Source organism: Podarcis raffonei, chromosome 7, assembly GCF_027172205.1.
Source record: "Podarcis raffonei isolate rPodRaf1 chromosome 7, rPodRaf1.pri, whole genome shotgun sequence".
Taxonomy (NCBI): domain Eukaryota; kingdom Metazoa; phylum Chordata; class Lepidosauria; order Squamata; family Lacertidae; genus Podarcis; species Podarcis raffonei.
In genome coordinates, this window is record NC_070608.1 from 24,675,187 (window position 1) to 24,694,666 (window position 19,480).

Below are 19,480 nucleotides of genomic sequence, written 5' to 3' on the forward strand. Positions count from 1 at the left end.
AGTTGTGTCCTCTTTAGATAATTACTTCCAAGTGCCTTCAGGATTACAGCAGGTGAAGTGCAAGAAGAAAGATAATTCTTTCTGCAGGTAATGCAAAGTGACAGTAGTCGAACTGCATTGACTTTAGTGGTGTCACTTAGAGATTACAGTAATGTAAATGAACATTATAAGTCAGTTAGTCCCTGGAACATTTTCTGCTACATTTTTCAAAAATGGGTGAAGAACCACTACACTCGCTTCTCTTATGCCCTCAGTGCAAAACCATGATTGCAATCATGTTAGTTGCTTTCATATTCCATGGTTTTCAAAATTTCCATTTTCCTCTTCAGGAATCCCCTTTTCTACATCAACTTATATGCTGTAGAATCCTTGTGCAATACAGAGACCACCTTAGGACACACCCTGATCTCAGTCCATGCATAGCATGGGTTTGGGCCTGTCACTTACCCCATGTCAACTGATGACACCCAACTTCCCCCTATGGCTGCGTATTGCAAAGAGAGATCAGTATGGTTGAGTCAGCTGCAATGGCCCTTACAAATCACTTCAGTTGTCAGGCGTAAATGGAACTTTATAACAAAAAAAAAGCAAATGGGCTCAAAGTTAAGATGTGGAATATACTCTGTGGGAGGCATGCCTTTCTGTAACATAGTGCAGGTTCAGGCATCTATCCCCCCTCCCCCTGTTTTCGCATTCGCCACAGTATGCATGTGGAAAGATCTGAGTTATCTGAAAGGCTCCAACACATGAACAGGAGTGCCAACCATTTAACCTGGCAAATTAAAGACAGCCAGTCTATTCATCATTGTTTGTGTGTGCGCCTGTGTGTGTGTGCGTGTAGTATATCAATGAAACTAAAACTACTATACCACATGAAACAACATCATCCCAAAACCAAAATCACAGCAGCACACTTTAAAACTGTCTAAGGAGTCAAGGAAATAACTCGGCGGCCTCCTCCAACCATACGCTTAAAGCTCAAGGCAGGACTGATTGAGATTTGGTGAGCACTCAATTCTGACATCGCAGAATAGATGGATAAATACTGTACATGTTAGGCTCTCTTATTATTATGTCCACAGCTCCAGAAATACAATATATGAGCAGCTGTAAACATGATGAATGGATAGGCCTGCATACTAAGCCCCTGCGGACATCGTCCATTCAGCAAGTTAGAGTATACTGACATGTGGATAGCAAAGTGGTTGCAGAGCCCTATGTGTGCTAGGCCTCTTCAAAAAGCTCTGACCAACAACAATCCTATGACACAGTCACTCTAGAAGTCCTTGTGTAGAAGAACAAACAAAAACCATTTTAAGGCTGCTTCATACACTGGATCTGTTCAGATATAATGTTTAAACTACTGTTTAGCGTTGTGTGCACAAACCATAGACTCACAAACTTATTTCTGCTCCTCAAACATGGCTGTGAGGAGGAGATTGGAAGTATCTGGGGTATTATTTTTTTTAACTTCCTTTTCTTTTGCTTTTCCATTACATCCATAAGGAACTATAGTCTGTTTAAATTATGGTTACCGAACTAATCAGGATCATAAACCATGGCTTGATTCTGGCATGTTTGAACAGGACATGGTTTGCATTAACCTTAGTTCTCCAAGATGCTATGGAATAGATAACTACAGTCAAGGAAAAGCAGATGCTTTCAGGTCTGCCTCACAAATTTGCTAAAAGAGGGGAAGCACTTGCTGAGTCTCATGTACATATTTTGGGTGTAAATGCAATGTATGCTAAACAAATGCAATGTGTGAGAGAGAAAATAAAGCATGTTTTGAAAGACAGGCATACTGCTCATACATGCACCAAAGACACATAAATTGGTTAGGTTTCCTGCCATTGAGAGTGCACATTTATCTCCCATAAGGTGTTACATTCAACATAAAAAAATTCTGTACTGCACCATATTATATATATATAACGGACCACACTTGCTGTTGTGTGTTAACATACCCAATTATTTCTATGTATAAAATAACATAAAAAACCCTGACCCAATGCACAGAACAATATTCCATCTCTGGATTCCTTCCAAGACCTTGTTAGAAACTGCAGCCTATATTTATGTGCAGGAGCGCATGCAAAGGAAACTATAAAGAAACACATCTTCCAAATACAGTGTCAGTTACAATGAGAAGCACTTTGGCATATAAAATGCGCTCAGAGAACATCAAGCAGCATATAAGAAAAGGGCATGGGGAAATTCACCAAAAAAGCAAGAAGTTTCCTGAATGAAAATTTGTGATGCATGTGAACTGAAAGGGCACAAGCAGAATCGGCCACCCATCACAAGATGCTTCCGAAAAGCACGGCAAGATGCAAGTGCATGTTTCAAGCATTTCTGACTACCTTCACTCACAAAAGATCTGCACTGGGATTCCTATTGTCAATTATTTAAAGGCTGGCGAGGCAGAGGAGGAGAATGCCTCATGTTCCACATGTCACAACAAACCAGCTTTTCCAAGAAATTAGGTTTCTCAGATTTCAGGGGTTATTCTGCTGCCAAGAACTAAGGCAATGATAGGAACACAGGAAGCTGCCTTGTTCCTATGGGTCCACCCTGCACAATGTTGTCTACTCCATGGGTGGGAACCTCAACCCTGAGGGCCAGATTAGGCCTTCCAGGTCTTTCTCCCGGGTGCACAAGACACATCTCATGCTTCTTGAGGGCTTTTGCTTGACTGAAATGTTTCCATGAACTCTGATAATAATGCCTCTTGGATAATAATTCCTGGATGGAGAGAAGTACGTGGAGTTGGTGTGTATATAAAACCTCTGGTTTTTACTGTATGAAGGGAAGGAAACCATACTTGCCTTGTCCACCCACCTCTGCCTCTGACCCAACCCACCACTCACATATGGTCCATGAGGAAATGCAGCCTTTGAGGTCAATCCCCCACTCCTAGTCTTTTCTGACCAGAAGTCGCTCTCCAGGGTTTTAGGCAGGGGCTACAGCCCTTCTCTGTGTATCATTCCTTTGCTGTCCTCACTGCTAGAAAGTAGGCCTTCAGAAGGGCTCTAGATTGGTCTTCCACCAAGGTCGCTCCAGACATGATCTTGCTGCTTCATCTTCAGTTCAACACCAGAGCTTCGCTCAGGAGGTATCGTCACATTGCTTGAGTCAACCCTTAATTGAATTATCCATGAGGGTTTCAACCTGACAGGCAGTGGAGCTGACTGAAAATCCCTCAAGGGCTATTTGTCCTCCACTACAAAATGCACACAATTAAATAATGCAACAGAATAATTTAAACCTGAACCAGTGACTTCCAGGGTAAGGTTCAGCTTCTCTACTTTCAATATTCAGGAGTGTATTCCAGAGAAACTCCTGCAAAGTCCCCACATATCTGCAATTAAGGGAGATGACTCCAACCAAGTCCTCCTCATTTTACTAAACCCGGAAAAACAAATTGAGTCCCATATACCTCAAGGTTATGTTTGGAGTGTGGATGGTTAGGTGCAAGCATAGGTGGGGGTTATGTGAAGCACTATCTCCAATACTAATACTGAGATTACGTTTTTATATGGGACAGATCGAATAATATTTTCACAACAATCCTGTGAGATGGGAGAAGGGTGGTAGGTCAGCAGTACAGCGTCTGCTTTGCAAGCAGAAGGTCCCAAGGTAATCCCTAGGGCATCTCTAGGTAAGGCTGGGAATGTCCGTCTACAATGCTGGAGAGCCACTGGTGGTCAGGGCAGACAACTTTGAGCGAAATGGACCAATGGCCTGACTCATAATAAGACAGTGTCAGGGTTGGTTCAACTGCAAGTCGGCATGGAGACTCAGGGACAGGCCGTAAAGGTAATTCTTGACTCAGGGAAACAGAATACAAACAGAGAAACCTATGGGCAAGATTGGCTCCCGGTAAAGCAGTTAGCAAAATGGATGATCTGTGCCTCCGACTTCTCTCTACATCTCCTCCTTGGCTGGATGTTTTCCAAGCAGCTTTAAACTCTATTGAGGAGGGGGCCCCTGTGTTCTCTGTGCTTTTTGTTCTGCTACATGCAAGGCCCTCTGTGTCCTTGGAGACAAGGGAGGAGGCAAGCATAATACAGTAGGACTGGCAGGCTACTGTGAAGTTGCTGCAGTCTCTGTTGTCTCCTCACCTGCCTGTCCTGCATCTGCAGTGCTTTCTGTCTCTGGTTCATCTCTCTCACTCAAGCCTGTTGCTTGTTCAGCATCCAACCATTTTGCCCCACCTTCAGCCTCTGACCTGTCTTCACTTTCCCACCACCACTCCCCTGGCTCTGATCCTTCCTCCTCTGAGGATTCCCTAGGGGGTTCTCAGGCTGCAGCCTTCCACCACTCCTCATCATCCAGCCAGTCCCTGCCTATAATATAATTAAGTTGAGAAACAGTGACTTAACTTGCCTAAGGCTGTCCAGGAAGCTTCATGGTTCAAGTTGGACTCTCTGCATTTGGACCTTGCATTCTATTTCCTTTGATATTTTATATTAATCCTAGCTGGAAAGCAAACCAGTAATCACTAGCAGCCTGCCTAATCCACAGCCCATCCCGTCAAAGCTAGCTTAAATACAAATACATTGACATAAATTGGTTAGAAGTTAAGCAGAACCACAATTATTCTGGACCCTTTTCTGAATATTTACTATTGTATAAGCAGAAAGCCTCTGGAGTGCTTTGCCCATCCGTAAGCATCTATGTTCATAATAATCTGCCATTTGACTAGCACTAATAATAGAGGAATTCAAATGTGTCTATACTCTCTGACAGCTTTCAGGCAATATTTTTAAAACAAACACACACACATACATTGCATTCACGTCTACTGCTTATTGATTCAGGACAAATATTTCAGGCTGTTTTAAAGCCACCATAATTTAATGTGATGCTTTTATGTCTGCAGTGCTACTGACAAATCCTTAGACACCCTCAAAGTTGGAATGACCAAAAAAAATGATTGTATAATTTTGCAAAATAAACAGAAACAGGGAAACAGTAAAGATAATGATCTTGCAGGGCCCTTTTGTGTCTTTGAAGAGTCGCTAAAACAATCTTGCAACATAGTGTGTAGAAATAGATGGTGTGAGGGGAAATGGAAGGGACAAAGGCACAACCTTGAGAGTAAAATTTAAAAATGACTACAGTTTAGATAAGGAAGGAAGGAAGGAAAGAAGGTGAGGAGACCTACAAGATTCAAACGAATCTGTTTATTATAGCCTGATTTGTGCTTTGAATCAAGACAGCTCTGCACTCTCTTATAGTTTGTGCTCCCTTTTATACATTCGGCTGAACACCTGAATACGGCTGTGACAAATATCTAACTATTATTTTTTATCTCACACCTGAGCTGAGGAATGGAACCCAGCATTCCAGACCAGCTTTGCAGCTAATCTTTGCAATATGCATCAAGATACATCACAGGATTTCCACCACAGGCAGCCTATCAAGAAAATTGCAGGAGGTCTGACTGTACAGTCCCCACGAATGAGTTGTAAAGATCAGCCTCACAAATGGGAACAAAGAAGAGAAGAGAAAAGAGAGGAGAGACTATGAATCAAGTTTCTTTCTCACTTCCCAGGACCACAAAGATGCTCGCTACATCATGCCTCTGAAGCAGAAAGCAAACTGAAAGAGCCAGAATGCTGACCCAACCAACATATATACTATTCCAGGACTGGAGTGGTAGAAAAGACCCAATTACTGAGATATGGGTGGCTACAAAGTGAAAGCCTTATGATAAGTAGTCCAGGAGAGTGAGATGGCCTTGAAATGGGAGATATGGATTCCAGTCCCATCTCTTCCATGATGTAGCCATGGGACAACTCCTGATGTTTCAGCTTCAATTCCTCCACTACAAAATGTAAATAATAGTGACCTAGCTGACTTAGCTGACAGTGCTCTTGTGAGGCCAAATATAATTTGGAATGTTAAAGCTACTTGCATAATAAAAATTCTCCATGAATTATGGAAAGCAACAGCAGGACCTATAGTATGTGTGTGGTGCTCTTCAATCAATCAATCAATCAATCAATCAATCAATCACCAAGTTGTCTTAATTAAAGGAAAAGCTTGTAATTGTTGTCAGTTCCACACTTACAACAAAACACTATGTGTATTTAAGGAGAAGTAGGGATGCCCTTCCCCCGCAAAATTCAATTCAGTTTGCATTGAAAGGCAAATCTACCTTATTCACATTTTCTGAAAATATATGCAAACCAAAGCACATTTGTCCTTCAGAATTTGCATCCTTTGGGAAATGCACATACCAGTGTAAAATGTACATAAAAATACACACTTTAATGAAAATGATGTAAAAAAAATGCATTATGTTACGGGAAATTGTGTTGTCAAAATGTGTATGTTAGACAAGATTGCATACACAAATGTATATATTAGGAGAAATTTGCACCAAAATGTTGATGAATTTTCAAGAGGACCTTTTATATTTTTTTAAAAAATTGCAAACAGATGTGGAAATGTGGAGAGCTGAATTTAAGATTGGAAAAATGAAAGAAACCAGAATTGACTTATTCACCCATTTACACTCCGAAGTGGGACCCATTGTGTTCAATGGGGTGTGCTGTCAGGTAGGTGTGCACAGCACTGCAGTTTTAATTATATATTAGCTACAGTGTCTGACTCAGGGGATATTAAGATGGTAAAGCTCAGTTTTCTCAAAGTTTCTATTCTAAAGTTGTTCCCTCCCATGAAAACTGGATGCATTAAGACCAGTAGCTATGGGGCACGTGAACTGCCAACAATCCCAACCACAGGATATTTTATAATCCTGTTAAAGCAAGAGGAAAGGATTGTTGCTGCACAGTTACAAGATCTGAGCTATTTTTATATTTACAAGACATCCTGGGAAAATACATTCTTTATTTGTACTGCAAATCCTATAATGGAATCTATGGGGAAGGGATAGTCTTTCTTAAAGCGCTACACATTTGGCTGCTAGAATTCTCACTCTGATCTTCCATGATTAGACAGATAAAGTACAAGAGAAAGCTAGGATCTTCCATATTTGGGTTGCCAAGTTTTTCTCCCTTTCCAACATAGAGTGACATTCAAGGGTTGCTCAGTTTGAACAGCTGCTGATTATCTTTTGCAGTGATAGTTAGATGCACAAAAGTCCACTGATCTTGTTTAACTAGGTAAGCACAATGCTTCATGATTGAAGATATTTCATGACATGAATCCATTGTGACTTGGGCCCATCAAAGACTGTGTAGAAGATTGTGCCAACATCATCAACAACAACAAGCAACAAGCCACACATACACTATCCTTTTGCACAAGCAAGCTACTCCAAGGCAGCAATCCAAATGCACACTTAAAAGTAAAGGTAAAGGGACCCCTGACCATTAGGTCCAGTCGTGGCCGACTCTGGGGTTGTGGTACTCATCTTGCTTTATTGGCCAAGGGAGCTGGCATACAGCTTCCAGGTCATGTGGCCAGCATGACTAAGCTGCTTCTGGCGAACCAGAGCAGCGCACGGAAACGCCGTTTACCTTCCCGCCGGAGCGGTACCTGTTTATCTACTTGCACTTTGACGTACTTTCGAACTGCTAGGTTGGCACACTTACCTAGATGTAAAACTCATTTAGCTCAACAGAAGTTGCTTCTGAGTAGACACATATAAGAGTGAACTGTGGATTAACTGAAGTTGGAGAGCAGCAGCGCCTGGAATATTTTAATGTATAATAACTTGGACCGATTTGACATTTCCATCGCAAATGTCTAGTCTAAGGATTTTTGTGCCCGTAAAAATAAAAGAAGCTTGTTTTATATAAAGTTAACTCATTCCCCACCCCAATCATTCCAGTATGTTCTACTGTTTCAAGTTTGTTTCACTTCTTGCCTCAGAATCATAGAGTTGGAGGAGACCTTGCAGCCAATCTAGTCCTGTCCCCAGCTTAATGGAAGTAGGCGATTCAGAGCTCAACCTTCCTCAACAGATGACTGTCAAGTCTCTGCTTGAAGAACTCCAGTGATGGAGAATGACAAAATCTGCCTATTCCAGCAAGAATTTGGCTCTGCGTAAGTTAGTAATTGTAGTCTCCTTAGTTTTTTTAATTACTGCTTTAAAATCCTACTCCTTTTAAAAATAAAATAAAATATATTTATGTCTCTGGATATTTGCCAAATTCCCATGTCATGGAGGGGAGAAAGCACTAGGAGATAGGGATGCTGGGTAATTACACCCTAAACAGGCCCAAATACAGACATTTCCTCTATTTGCATGTTCGCTCAGTGTTGAGGAATGAATTTAAGTCCGCATATTATATATAATTTTTTGACATGTCACTTTGTTTGACATTTCCTAACGCTGTTATCGTGAAGCTCAACAGAGGTTTAGAACCCTGTGGAGAGATGGCTGACTGATGGCCCATTAGCTTCATTTACTTTGAAAGACAAAACACAAGGAAGAGAATATTTGTTTTCAGTTGAGGGAGGGGCTGCCAAGGTGTGAGAAAGTCACACTGGTTACTGATCTGCAAGGCCAAGTTCAAGGGGTTAACTATTAGTATATAAAGCCCTTAACATCTTCGGACCAACTTACCTATGACATTCCCTTACCCCATATGTGCCCACTTGACCTCTTTGATTAGTGGAATGGTCACTTTTACAAGTGCCACATAATAGTCGCACTGCATCTGTAAGAGCTCAATTGTTTAGTGTGGCAGAACTGACACGTTGGAACTCCCTGCCTATTGATAGCATCCAGAACCTTCACTGCATTCTTTTCAGTGCTGAATACATTCTTATCTAGACAAATCTACCCAGATATTTAGAAAGTTTGTGTGAGTTTTAATTTAAGTCTATTTTATTGTGGTTTAAACCTTCTGTATGTTTTAAATTTTGGTTGTAATTTTCTATTTTTTGTAAACTGCTTTAAAGTTTTTTCCCCCTACAACCAAACAGCATATAAAATTTATGAAATAAAATACATTTATGTATAAAGATTTCATTTTGCTTTTCTTATTGTTTCTTATTGTTTGTGTCAAAGGCAACCAATATGCACTAAGACTGCAATTCTAACAATGTTTACTCAGGAGTAAATCCCACTGACTTTCCTGAAATGTACTCCAATGTAAGTAGAGTTAGGATTTCAGCATTAAATTGCCTTTTTTCTGAATTTAAGAAACTAACATAATACAGTGCTCATTATTATTATTTTCATGCATAAAGAAGTGATCTTTCTTGCTACTTGTTTCTTGTTATCTGTGCTTCCCCATTAATTAGGTGAGGAGAACCACGTGGATTTGGCTGCTCATTTCTGACCATCCTAAACCTTCATTTTAAAAGTACAATTAAATTTTAATTTCATTGTGAAATCAAGGTTGCAAGAATGGCTGTCATCCTAATCCCACTTACCTGTGAGTAAGCCCCAGTGAAGTCAATAGGACTCACTTCTGAGAAGACACTGTTAGGTTTACAGTCATAGATGTTATTGTGATGGGTCATTAGTCACGTCATTGACTTTGTCTGTACAAGGCTCTTTTGCTGCAAAAGACTAACATGGCTACCCCTCTCGAAATTTGTTAACTTTGGAAGTGTACGGAAACGCCATTTACCTTCCTGCTGGAGCGGTACCTATTTATCTACTTGCACTTTGACGTGCTTTCAAACTGCTAGGTTGGCAGGAACAGGGACTGAGCAACGGGAGCTCACCCGTCACGGGGATTCGAACCACCAACCTTCTGATCAGCAAGTCCTAGGCTCTGTGGTTTAACCCACAGCGCCACCCGTGTCCTAAACATTAAAAAAGGTAAAGGGACCCCTGACCATTAGGTCCAGTCGTGGCTGACTCTGGGGTTGCAGAGCTCATCTCACTTTAACTGCATGTTGGATCACAGCCTAGGAGTTCAGGATTCTTTGCTTGCAACCATAGCTTGATTCAGTACAGCTAAGAAGTGGACAAAACCTAACAGTGAGGAACTCTTATAATCCTAGGGAAATGTGGCACCTCTTCTGAAGCATCATCTGGGAATACATATGTGGGTGGAAAAATCCTCAGCAGCAAAGGACCACATTGTTACTGCTAAGTTAAAGAAACATCTGAACAGGAGTTGTTGGAGCACCACAAGGTTCTTTACTGCTTATTTCCCACAAAGAAAATATGATATCTAAAAGCAGACACTCTCACCGTGGTAATTAAGATGTGTTTCCCCTACCCCAAAGAACCATAATTATTGCTTTAATTATAACACACACACGCTCCCGCACAAATAAAATACAGTGTTTCTGGTTATTTCCATAAAATCGCACACAAATGCAAATATCATAATAATAGTTCGTGACAATGCTACCTAATTTAAATCTCGGCTCCTTTCAATCAAACTGGCTGCCCGTTCTCAGCAACCCTTTCTGATTTTAAGGCTGCAGTGAAAGTTTTGAAAGCATTGTTGTCTGTGGAGGCAAGAGCATATACAGTAGTACCTCGCATTACATAGCCCTCTGGTTACGTAAACTTCAGGATGAGAACATGGCAAACCTGGAATTATTTTTCCGGGTTTCGCCCCGCGCTCATGCACAGAAGCACTCTACCGCACTGTGTGCATCTGCAGAATAGGCACCTCCGGTAGAGAAAACCTCGGGATCTGACCGGAGCTCCAGAACAGATCCCGTCCACACCCGGAGGTACCACTGTATTCTGTTTCTACAGGATCAGGTCTCCAGCACTATCAGTACGGCTTCAAAACAAAGCAAAACACCATGCTGAAAATAGCAATCTTCAGTTGTACCATATTTAAAAACATCCTTGTTCCTGTACTTGCTACACACATGAGTTAGTCTGGTTTGATAGACTCCTAAAAAATTACACCAAAGCGGGGTGGGGGTGGGGTGGGGAAACAGACATTTGTCTTCAGGTTGAGCTCATGCCAAATCCAACAAAAGCTTCTCCCTCCCTCCCACTGCATAACCGGTTGGGTTGGGGAATTGTTTAGGGGGGTTGTGGCGGGGAAGGCTGTTGCTGCTGCTATTCTTGTCCTAATTGTTTAAAATGTTTGAAATTATTTTAACTGCTATTTACCTTGTGTAGGGTTGTCATAGGTCCGGAATTTCCCAGACATATCCGGAATACTACAGTTGGTAGCAGTGTCCGGGCGGAAATCAACAAAATGTCCAGGAAAATGCAGCAACGTTTCTGTCCAGATTTTCACTGTTTGAAATATGGCAACCCTAAATTTGTGTTGTTTTTTTAAAAAAATATTGGGGTTTTGACCTATAAAATTGGTTTTGATCTGCAAAGCTTTAAATGGCTCAGCACCACCAAACGTCAAGGACCAGATCTCCCCTCAAGAACCAACCCAGACCCTGCACTCATCATCTAAGGTCCTTCTTCTTCTGCCCCCTCAACAAGAGGTCCAGAGGGTGGCAACATGAGAACGGGCCTTTTCTGTGGTGGCTCCCCAGGGAGGTCCACCTGGCACCTTCATTACAAATATTTAGGTGCCAGGTGAAAACATTCCTCTATAACCAAACCTTTGGCTGATTAACACTCTATGGCCTTTTAAATTTGTGTGTGGGAGGGGGTTATTGGTTTGTTTTTGTTTTATTATGTATTTTGTGTTCTCATTTTGTATTTCTATGTTGTAAACTGTCCTGTGATCTTTGGATGAACAAATTAAATAAATAAATACAATGCACATATCAAATTATCTTCCCTGTCCATTATGGGTGTTTCCTATCCATTAATGACAACCAGGATCTAGAATTTCCATGTTTTTTGTTATTCAACAGAGCTTCTGCCAAACCCAAATTCCAAAAGAGGATTCTTTCCCTGTCAGAAGAAATGAGAATTGTAAAGGATAAGCAAATACGCTCCCATTTCCTTTGTCACAAAGAACCTGCTTAATCAATCACTGACGAGGAAAAGAACTTCATGTTCTAGGATCTTAGCAACATTACGATTCAAATCATTTCCAAGATTTCCCCCAGATGCTTTAAACTACAATTCCCATCAGCCTCAGCCAATGTGTAGTACAAAACACATGGAGTCACTAGGCTGGGAAAAGCAGCTCTACTCATTTGAAAAACTTGGCTCAGAATAAAAGGAGATTTATCATAATGTTTGATGGGATTTAAAGCTAAAAATCGAATATTTTATACTATGGAACAAGGAGCTGTACCCAATGTTAGTGTCACTCAGAGCAGAACCCCTGAAATTTATAAACATGTGCAATTTAGTCCTGCTAATTTAATGGGTCTGCTCTGAGTAATACTTAGATGGATATAACCCAGTAATTGCACTTCCCAACAGGGTGGCTACTTCCGCCTCACCAAAAAACAGGAAATGCATCACGATAAAAGACAGCAGAACTTCTCCAGCTTATGCCACCTCCTCTTCCCAGTCTTCTCCTTCTTTTCCCTCTGACCACTCATCATTGTCCCGCCACCAATCCCCGGGCTCTGAGCCTTCTCCCCTTGGGGTTCCCCAGCTGGTTTCTCCCACTATTCCTCTATATCCAACCAATCCATGACAGTTCTCCCTCTTCATGAGTCTCAGCCTGCCACTCCACTCTTGACCCCAGTGAAACCCCGGGACTTATGACAGCTTCCCACTTTGCTCCCAGTGCTCCCAAAGTAATGTTGTGCCTAAATAAGACACAGCTGCTAGCTTAGCATATACATATTTCCTCTTCGGCAGCATAAAACACTCACAGAGGCCTGTAGACACCCTGTGCGCCCCACACAGAGCCGAGTGCCTGAGCAGAGCAACTTCTCAGGGCGGTCATCGCCACAGCAAACATTCAGATAATGTTCCTCTGCCAGATTCCTGAAACATGAGACAAATCACCCCAAAGTGGATGCTGTTTCGTATTATTACAACTATATATGCAGCTGTGTATTATACGCAGACATGCATAAGGCACCCTTTACAGCACATAAATGTTATTGATGCAGTTGTAAAATGTTAAGGGAATTCCATTATAAGGGCAGCAATTTGCATCGCTTAAGGAAATACAAATCAGCTCGTGACACAGCGAAGGCAGTTTAGAACCCGGACTGCTCACTACTGGGGGCAAAGGAGCTGTACTGAAATAGCACGATTGTGCAGAAACATTCTGTGAATGTGTAACAACTAACAGCGAGGTGCTGCATCACAGCCACAATGCGGCCACCCACATTTATGTGTCACCTTCAGTGCCAGGAGAATGGAAAAGAGAAATTGCATAGAAAATACCTGATTTCTTGTGCCCTTCTGGATCCAGCCTTGAAGGCCACCATAGCCACGCACCCCGTTGGGAAGAGTAGAATTCCCCAAGGATGAGAGAGGCAGAAAAGAGAACATGTGGGCTCCCAGAGGGAGTGGAAGGAGTTTATAGATGGCCAAGAAATAGGGTGGAAGGTGGGGCAGGGGCAGGAGCATGTGGTCAGGACTGGGTGACCATCAACTGGGACACATCACCAGGAGCTCACTGCCTTTTTATGTGGAGCTGCTTAGTTGGGAGAAGTGGATAGAATGAAGGAAGTGATGTCATGTACATTTTATTTTGTAAACCGCTTTGAGGTTTCCTACAATCAAGCGATATATTGTTGTTGTTGTTTAGTCGTTTAGTTGTGTCCAACTCTTCGTGACCCCATGGACCACAGCACGCCAGGCACTCCTGTCTTCCACTGCCTCCCGCAGCTTGGTCAAACTCATGTTCATAGCTTCGAGAATACCGTCCAACCATCTCGCCCTCTGTCGTCCCCTTCTCCTTGTGCCATCCATCTTTCCCAACATCAGGGTCTTTTCCAGGGAGTCTTCTCTTTTCATGAGGTGGCCAAAGTATTGGAGCCTCAGCTTCAGGATCTGTCCTTCCAGTGAGCACTCAGGGCTGATTTCCTTCAGAATGGAGAGGTTGGATCTTCTTGCAGTCCATGGGACTCTCCAGAGTCTCCTCCAGCACCATAATTCAAAAGCATCAATTCTTTGGCGATCAGCCTTCTTTATGGTCCAGCTCTCATTTCCATACATCACTACTGGGAAAACCATAGCTTTAACTATATGGGCCTTTGTTGGCAAGGTGATGTCTCTGCTTTTTAAGATGCTGTCTAGGTTTGTCATTGCTTTTCTCCCAAGAAGCAGGCATCTTATGTTATTAAATGATGATGATGAAGCCTCCATCCAGAAATAAGCCTCATTGGCTTATAGGTCTTACTGCCAGATCAATATGTATGTATTGGAGCCCTAATTACTTTGGACCACGCAGGGGTACGTAAGATCTCAGGCCATACCGGACCTGACTGCTCTTCCCTTCATTTGTGCCACACACATCTGCCACTACACTGGAACCTAGATCTAAACTTTCCATTGGATTTTCAGGGCTGACCAGGCTGAGGCCTTCTGAGCTTTAACAATGTTATAGCTCAGACCATTCCCTGAGGTAATTTGAGGGACACTGGCATAACATTCCTACTGCGCTTCTTATGGTTTTAAGAGGCTTCCAACGAAGACGCAGCCGGTCGGCTGCAGTAACTTCAACTTGGCACTGAATCTGCAGTCCCTTAGCAGTGCAGACATGCCCACAAGTCTTCACTTTATGAAGACATGTGGTTAACTTCTCTGCTGTACTCCTACAGTCCTCTGGTATCTGGCAGGTGAAAACTCTTACTGCAAATTGAAAACCTACTGGGAACAGACTAGCTGTTAGAAATCCTGATGAAGGTTTGACTTCTACTTACTGCTGCCCTGGACAATGCATTATTTGCAGAAGAAATAAAGGAAGGAAGGAAAAAAAATAAACTTCAGAACAGAACAGGGTGGGCAGCAAGGTCTACTACCTCTGGCTCAGCTTTTACAGATCTATTTGTTTTAACCAGAAGGCCAAATAACAAGAGGACACAGCACCACAATACTGGCATTTCCTTCTGAATTGTAAGATCTGTGCCACACACATAGGAATTTGTTTTTGTCAGTTCTGATGCAAACCGACCTTGTCCACATCTACCAGATGAACATGCGAATCGGAATGCAGTGATCCTTTGGAGTTCACCCTTCTCTGAATTTTGCAAGATTGTTCAAATTATGTACCAAAAATGTGTTAAAGGTGCGTATTTTGGATAAAATGCATCTAGAAATGTGTGCATGGAGATAAAATATTTAAATACATATTCAAATATGTAGCTATTAGTTCTCATGTGCATTTTTTTATTAAAAAAACACCTGATTAATGCAGAAATAGGTCAATACAGAATTACAAAAGAGATGGAACCTAAAAGTAGACAGATCCATGAATCAGGTTTTCAGTTTATTAGGTCTTCCGATAAAGATTTTGTTCACATAGATTAATTGCCTGCCATTTTCCCCCAAACATTCAGCTATTCTCTGTATTATACCCTGCTGCCCCATCTTGTTCAGACAAGGGTTGCTACACACGCATACAAACTACCACAGGCTTTTCTGTTGACCAGTGCAAATGATAGTTTTGTGGATTACACACAAGTATAGAGGATGCACATGCTTGCAGAAGGGTGGGCAAGGTAGATTGGGATCTCTTAGCCTAGCAGATCTCTGGCTCATTTGAAATGGATCAGCAACAGTTTCTGAACCTCAGTTGTTTAGCCACAGCAACAGCAAAACACCTTTTCCCACCTAAATTAGGCTTCCAAAATAAAGAAAACAAATTGGGGGGAGAGCGTTTGCATGAAAAAGCTGAAATCTCAGTTCAGTTCTGGCACTGAAATCAGATAACTTTCATATTTTACTTATTTTTAATTCTGAATTATAAAATTGTTGTTACCCGCCCAGGGACCTGCTAGTGAAGGGCACAAAACAAATTTAATAACAGTAATAATGATGATGGTGATAGGCTCGGAATGTGCTCAGAACCACCCTGCTCTTTAATTCTGACTGTATGTCTTTTGCATCTGGCTCGGTTTGGTGGATCTTGGGGTTCTGGCAAAGGAAGAACAAGAAGTAGACCCAACTCTAACCCTAAAGTCTGCCCACCTCGAAGCTGAAGATCAATGTGCATATTAGGGTCCTGTGAAGCATTGGGGCGCATGGTTTCAAATTTTGCTTTAAAAAAACAGAAACCTACCATTTCAACATTCTTTCCACTTTTACTGTGTTTTTGTGAGCGTTTACAACATTACCCAGTCTTTTAGCAATCCAAAACATACATGTGGTGGTAGAAAAGTTGGCAGTAAATGGGACAAGGCTTTTTTCTGCTGAGCTAATCACATGGAAGAGTGCCTTTTTGGGGGTTATATAAGTTTATAAAGGGAATGATGTCATCTGAGCAGTGGCAGAAATACTGCTAAAAAACTATTTATCATTTTCAAATTATATATATAGTTGAAAATGTGCATGCAATTTAACTTTGAAGGGGAATTTAAAAGACTGTCATAAACCCTCTACTGGGGAAAGGGGGCTTCAGAAAATACAACCCCTGACCTCCTCCTGTCCCCAAGAGGATTGATGGAAAGCCTTCTGTCTGAGCCCATAAACTGGTGCAGCACATGAGTACACTATTCATCTAACCCCTGGCTAGTTGTGTTCCTCTGTCCACCTCATCTTGCATTTTTTTTTTTTTTTTGCATATTTAGTGCCCTGGATTGCCTTTGTATTGGAAGGGGACAATCTTGCAGCTGGAGTGTGAAGGGAACAATCTTGCACACAGCCTGGGATGGTCCTGAGCTGTTCTGGCTTTCAAGCTGTGGAGACTGCAGAGACTCCCTGCGCAAGATCTTTGCAAACCACCCTGCTGCTCATTTTCCCTTTGTCCATCACTGGGTCCTTCCAGACAAGCCTCTCTCAACCTTGGGTCCCCAGAGGTTATTGAACTACAAATCCCGTCATCCCTGACCACTGGCCATACTAGCTAGGAATGATGGGAGCTGTAGTCCAACAACATCTGGGGACCCAAGGTTGAGAAAGGCTGTTCCAGACTGTTGCTATTTTGGGGCGGGATTCAATTGCACACTGGTAAATGCAGGTTGTGCAATTAAATTGTGCTCTTTTGCCACATACCCATTTCTCATGCACACTGTAATTTTTGCGATAAGGAAAGTGATGGGAAAAGACACTGGCAGCGTGGGGGAACATGGGCTTGATGCAACATCTTTTTTAAAAAATAAATCTGAATTTTTATTGCAAGTTTTAACATAGAATACAATAAAAACCAAACTTGATGCAACATCAAACCCACCCACAAACAAGTGTCAAAAGAACACTAAGCCTGGGAGACCTTATGGGGTTTAAAACAAGCACTTGCATGCACTGAAACTACAAGTGAGTAGGATCTAATAAATAAAAATAAATGAAAGCCAGGTATCCCTGTCCATTGTCACCAACATGTGTGGTGGCCACACACCCTGCCAGATCCACATTCAGTGGCTGTGAAATGTGTGCACATACGGTAGATCTCCTTTACACAAGCAGGATTACGCTACACATGTGTGTTGGTATGTACAGTACAACTAACTCATTCACATAGCTGCCAAACACATGGCCTGTGCACATGTGGATGGGGTGGGTGGGGCTGCCCAGGATGATGCCCTCATGCATGCTTCCAGCGTGTGAGAAGGATCATGTTAACCTCCTTCGTGGCACCATACCCAAGACCATCTCCATCAGCTCAGTCAAGGAGGAGCTAATGCATTCATTTGGTTGGACTTAACCACCTAGTGGCATGGAGGAATTATTGCCTTCAATTACTGTATAGCTACCTCTCATCTTGGGATGCGGGTGGCGCTGTAGGACTTGCCGATCAGAAGGTCGGCGGTTCGAATCCCCACGACGGCGTGAGCTCCCTGCTCGGTCCCTGCTCCTGCCAACCTAGCAGTTCGAAAGCACGTCAAAGTGCAAGTAGATAAATAGGTTCCGCTCCGGCGGGAAGGTAAACGGCATTTCCGTGTGCTGCTCTGGTTCACCAGAAACGGCTTAGTCATGCTGGCCACATGACCCGGAAGCTGCACGCCGGCTCCCTCGGCCAATAAACCGAGATGAGTGCCGCAACCCCAGAGTCATCCACAACTGGACCTAATGATCAGGGGTCCCTTTACCTTTACCTTTACCTCTCATCTTATGCTGGATGGGGTTTTTTTTAGCTACATGTTGGAGACCAGCACGCTGCTTTTTGGAACGATGCGCACTTCACAGTGTCTGAAATCATAGCCTTCCTGGTTCCACTCCTAGGGCCTGCAAATAGCCGCAGTTGTAGCCCATGTTTGACAAATCCTCTAACTTTTTAAAGCAAAGAAACAGAGGGCCAGCTTACCAGGTAAGGGTTAAGGAACAGTTGTGTGGCAAGGGTTTTGACACTGTCGCTGAGCGTATATAAAAGAAAAGGAGAGAGGAACTTCTTTAGCATTCATTCCTCTTTAGGATTTACTTTCCAATTTCTATTTCAGTGTCATCTGTGAAAAACAAAACTTGTCCGGAAGCCGCCTCTTCAGAAACACCACTCCCTAATCCCAGTTGTATGAAGGCTGGCTCCAGTTATTCAAAATGAGGAAACTGAAACTGTATACATGCTCAGGGTGTCTCCTAAGGTACATGGCTGAGCTCTGACACTGAAAACAAGCGGCAGAGTGAAGCCCTTACTGAGACTAAGCCCTGTGCTACTCTTGCACTTTATCAAAGGCAGGGTTGCAACAGAAAGCAATGCCAGATTCGGCCACTGCGACTAACTTTGTGCTACAGCCTGCAAACCTGAAGGGGGGGGGGAGAAAGCAGCTGTTTCTTTTTTTATGAGACAAGTAATCTAACCTGAAATTCAGAAGCACAATAATAGCAGATTTGGCCTTCTAAATCTTTGGCAAGAAATCCGAAGTGGGTGGCATATCTATTAACAGCTCTTAAACCATCCATCTTGGATAGGGAACAGGGGTCCCTGAAACACCAGCCTCAGCAGATCTGAGAGCCAGGTGGGTATTGAGGGAATAAAGCAGGTTTATATTTATTAGATGATGTAATGTCATGCATTGTAATATATATCTTCATTGCATATTAAATGCACATTTGGAAAACCTATTAGCTCTGATCTTACGGTAAAGGAGTTACAACGCAGTTAGCAGCAACAAGTAATGAAGTTATCTTATTAAAATTCTCCATTTTAAAAGCATTGTTTTCTTTTAAAAGGGAGAATTCATACTTCAGCCATATTTTTCAAAAAAAATAATTGGGGGGGGGTGAAACCTTTATTTTTGTTAACAGAAACTCTGCTGAAAATGAGAGTAAGTAATTGCCACATCACTTTGAGAAAGAATTATTCTGCGGGCATTTTGCTATCTGAGGTGAAGGACAAGATGGTAGTCTGAATTTCACATATAAAAGACTTCCTTAAGCACTGGTGATAGGACAGTATTCTTCTCTGCCCCCAAGAAAGACAGTGGCACACACGGCTCTGCCCTCCAATGTTTTGTCACCACTTCTTGCCTAATCGTATGACTGGCCCTGTCTATAAGGAATATGGAAATGTGGAGACGTAGAAAGAGTTTGTCTCTGTGAGTGAGCCTGGTGCTGGTAGTTGTAGGCACATTTTCACCCAATGACAGAGCT

General features: G+C 42.3%; 1 protein-coding gene across 3 annotated transcripts in view; it reads right to left on the minus strand.

Annotated features, from left to right (window-relative positions):
* Nucleotides 1-19,480, minus strand: part of CPQ (carboxypeptidase Q) — a 157,075-nt gene that overhangs the window by 83,498 nt on the left and 54,097 nt on the right. The gene's annotated exons all lie outside the window — the stretch shown is intronic.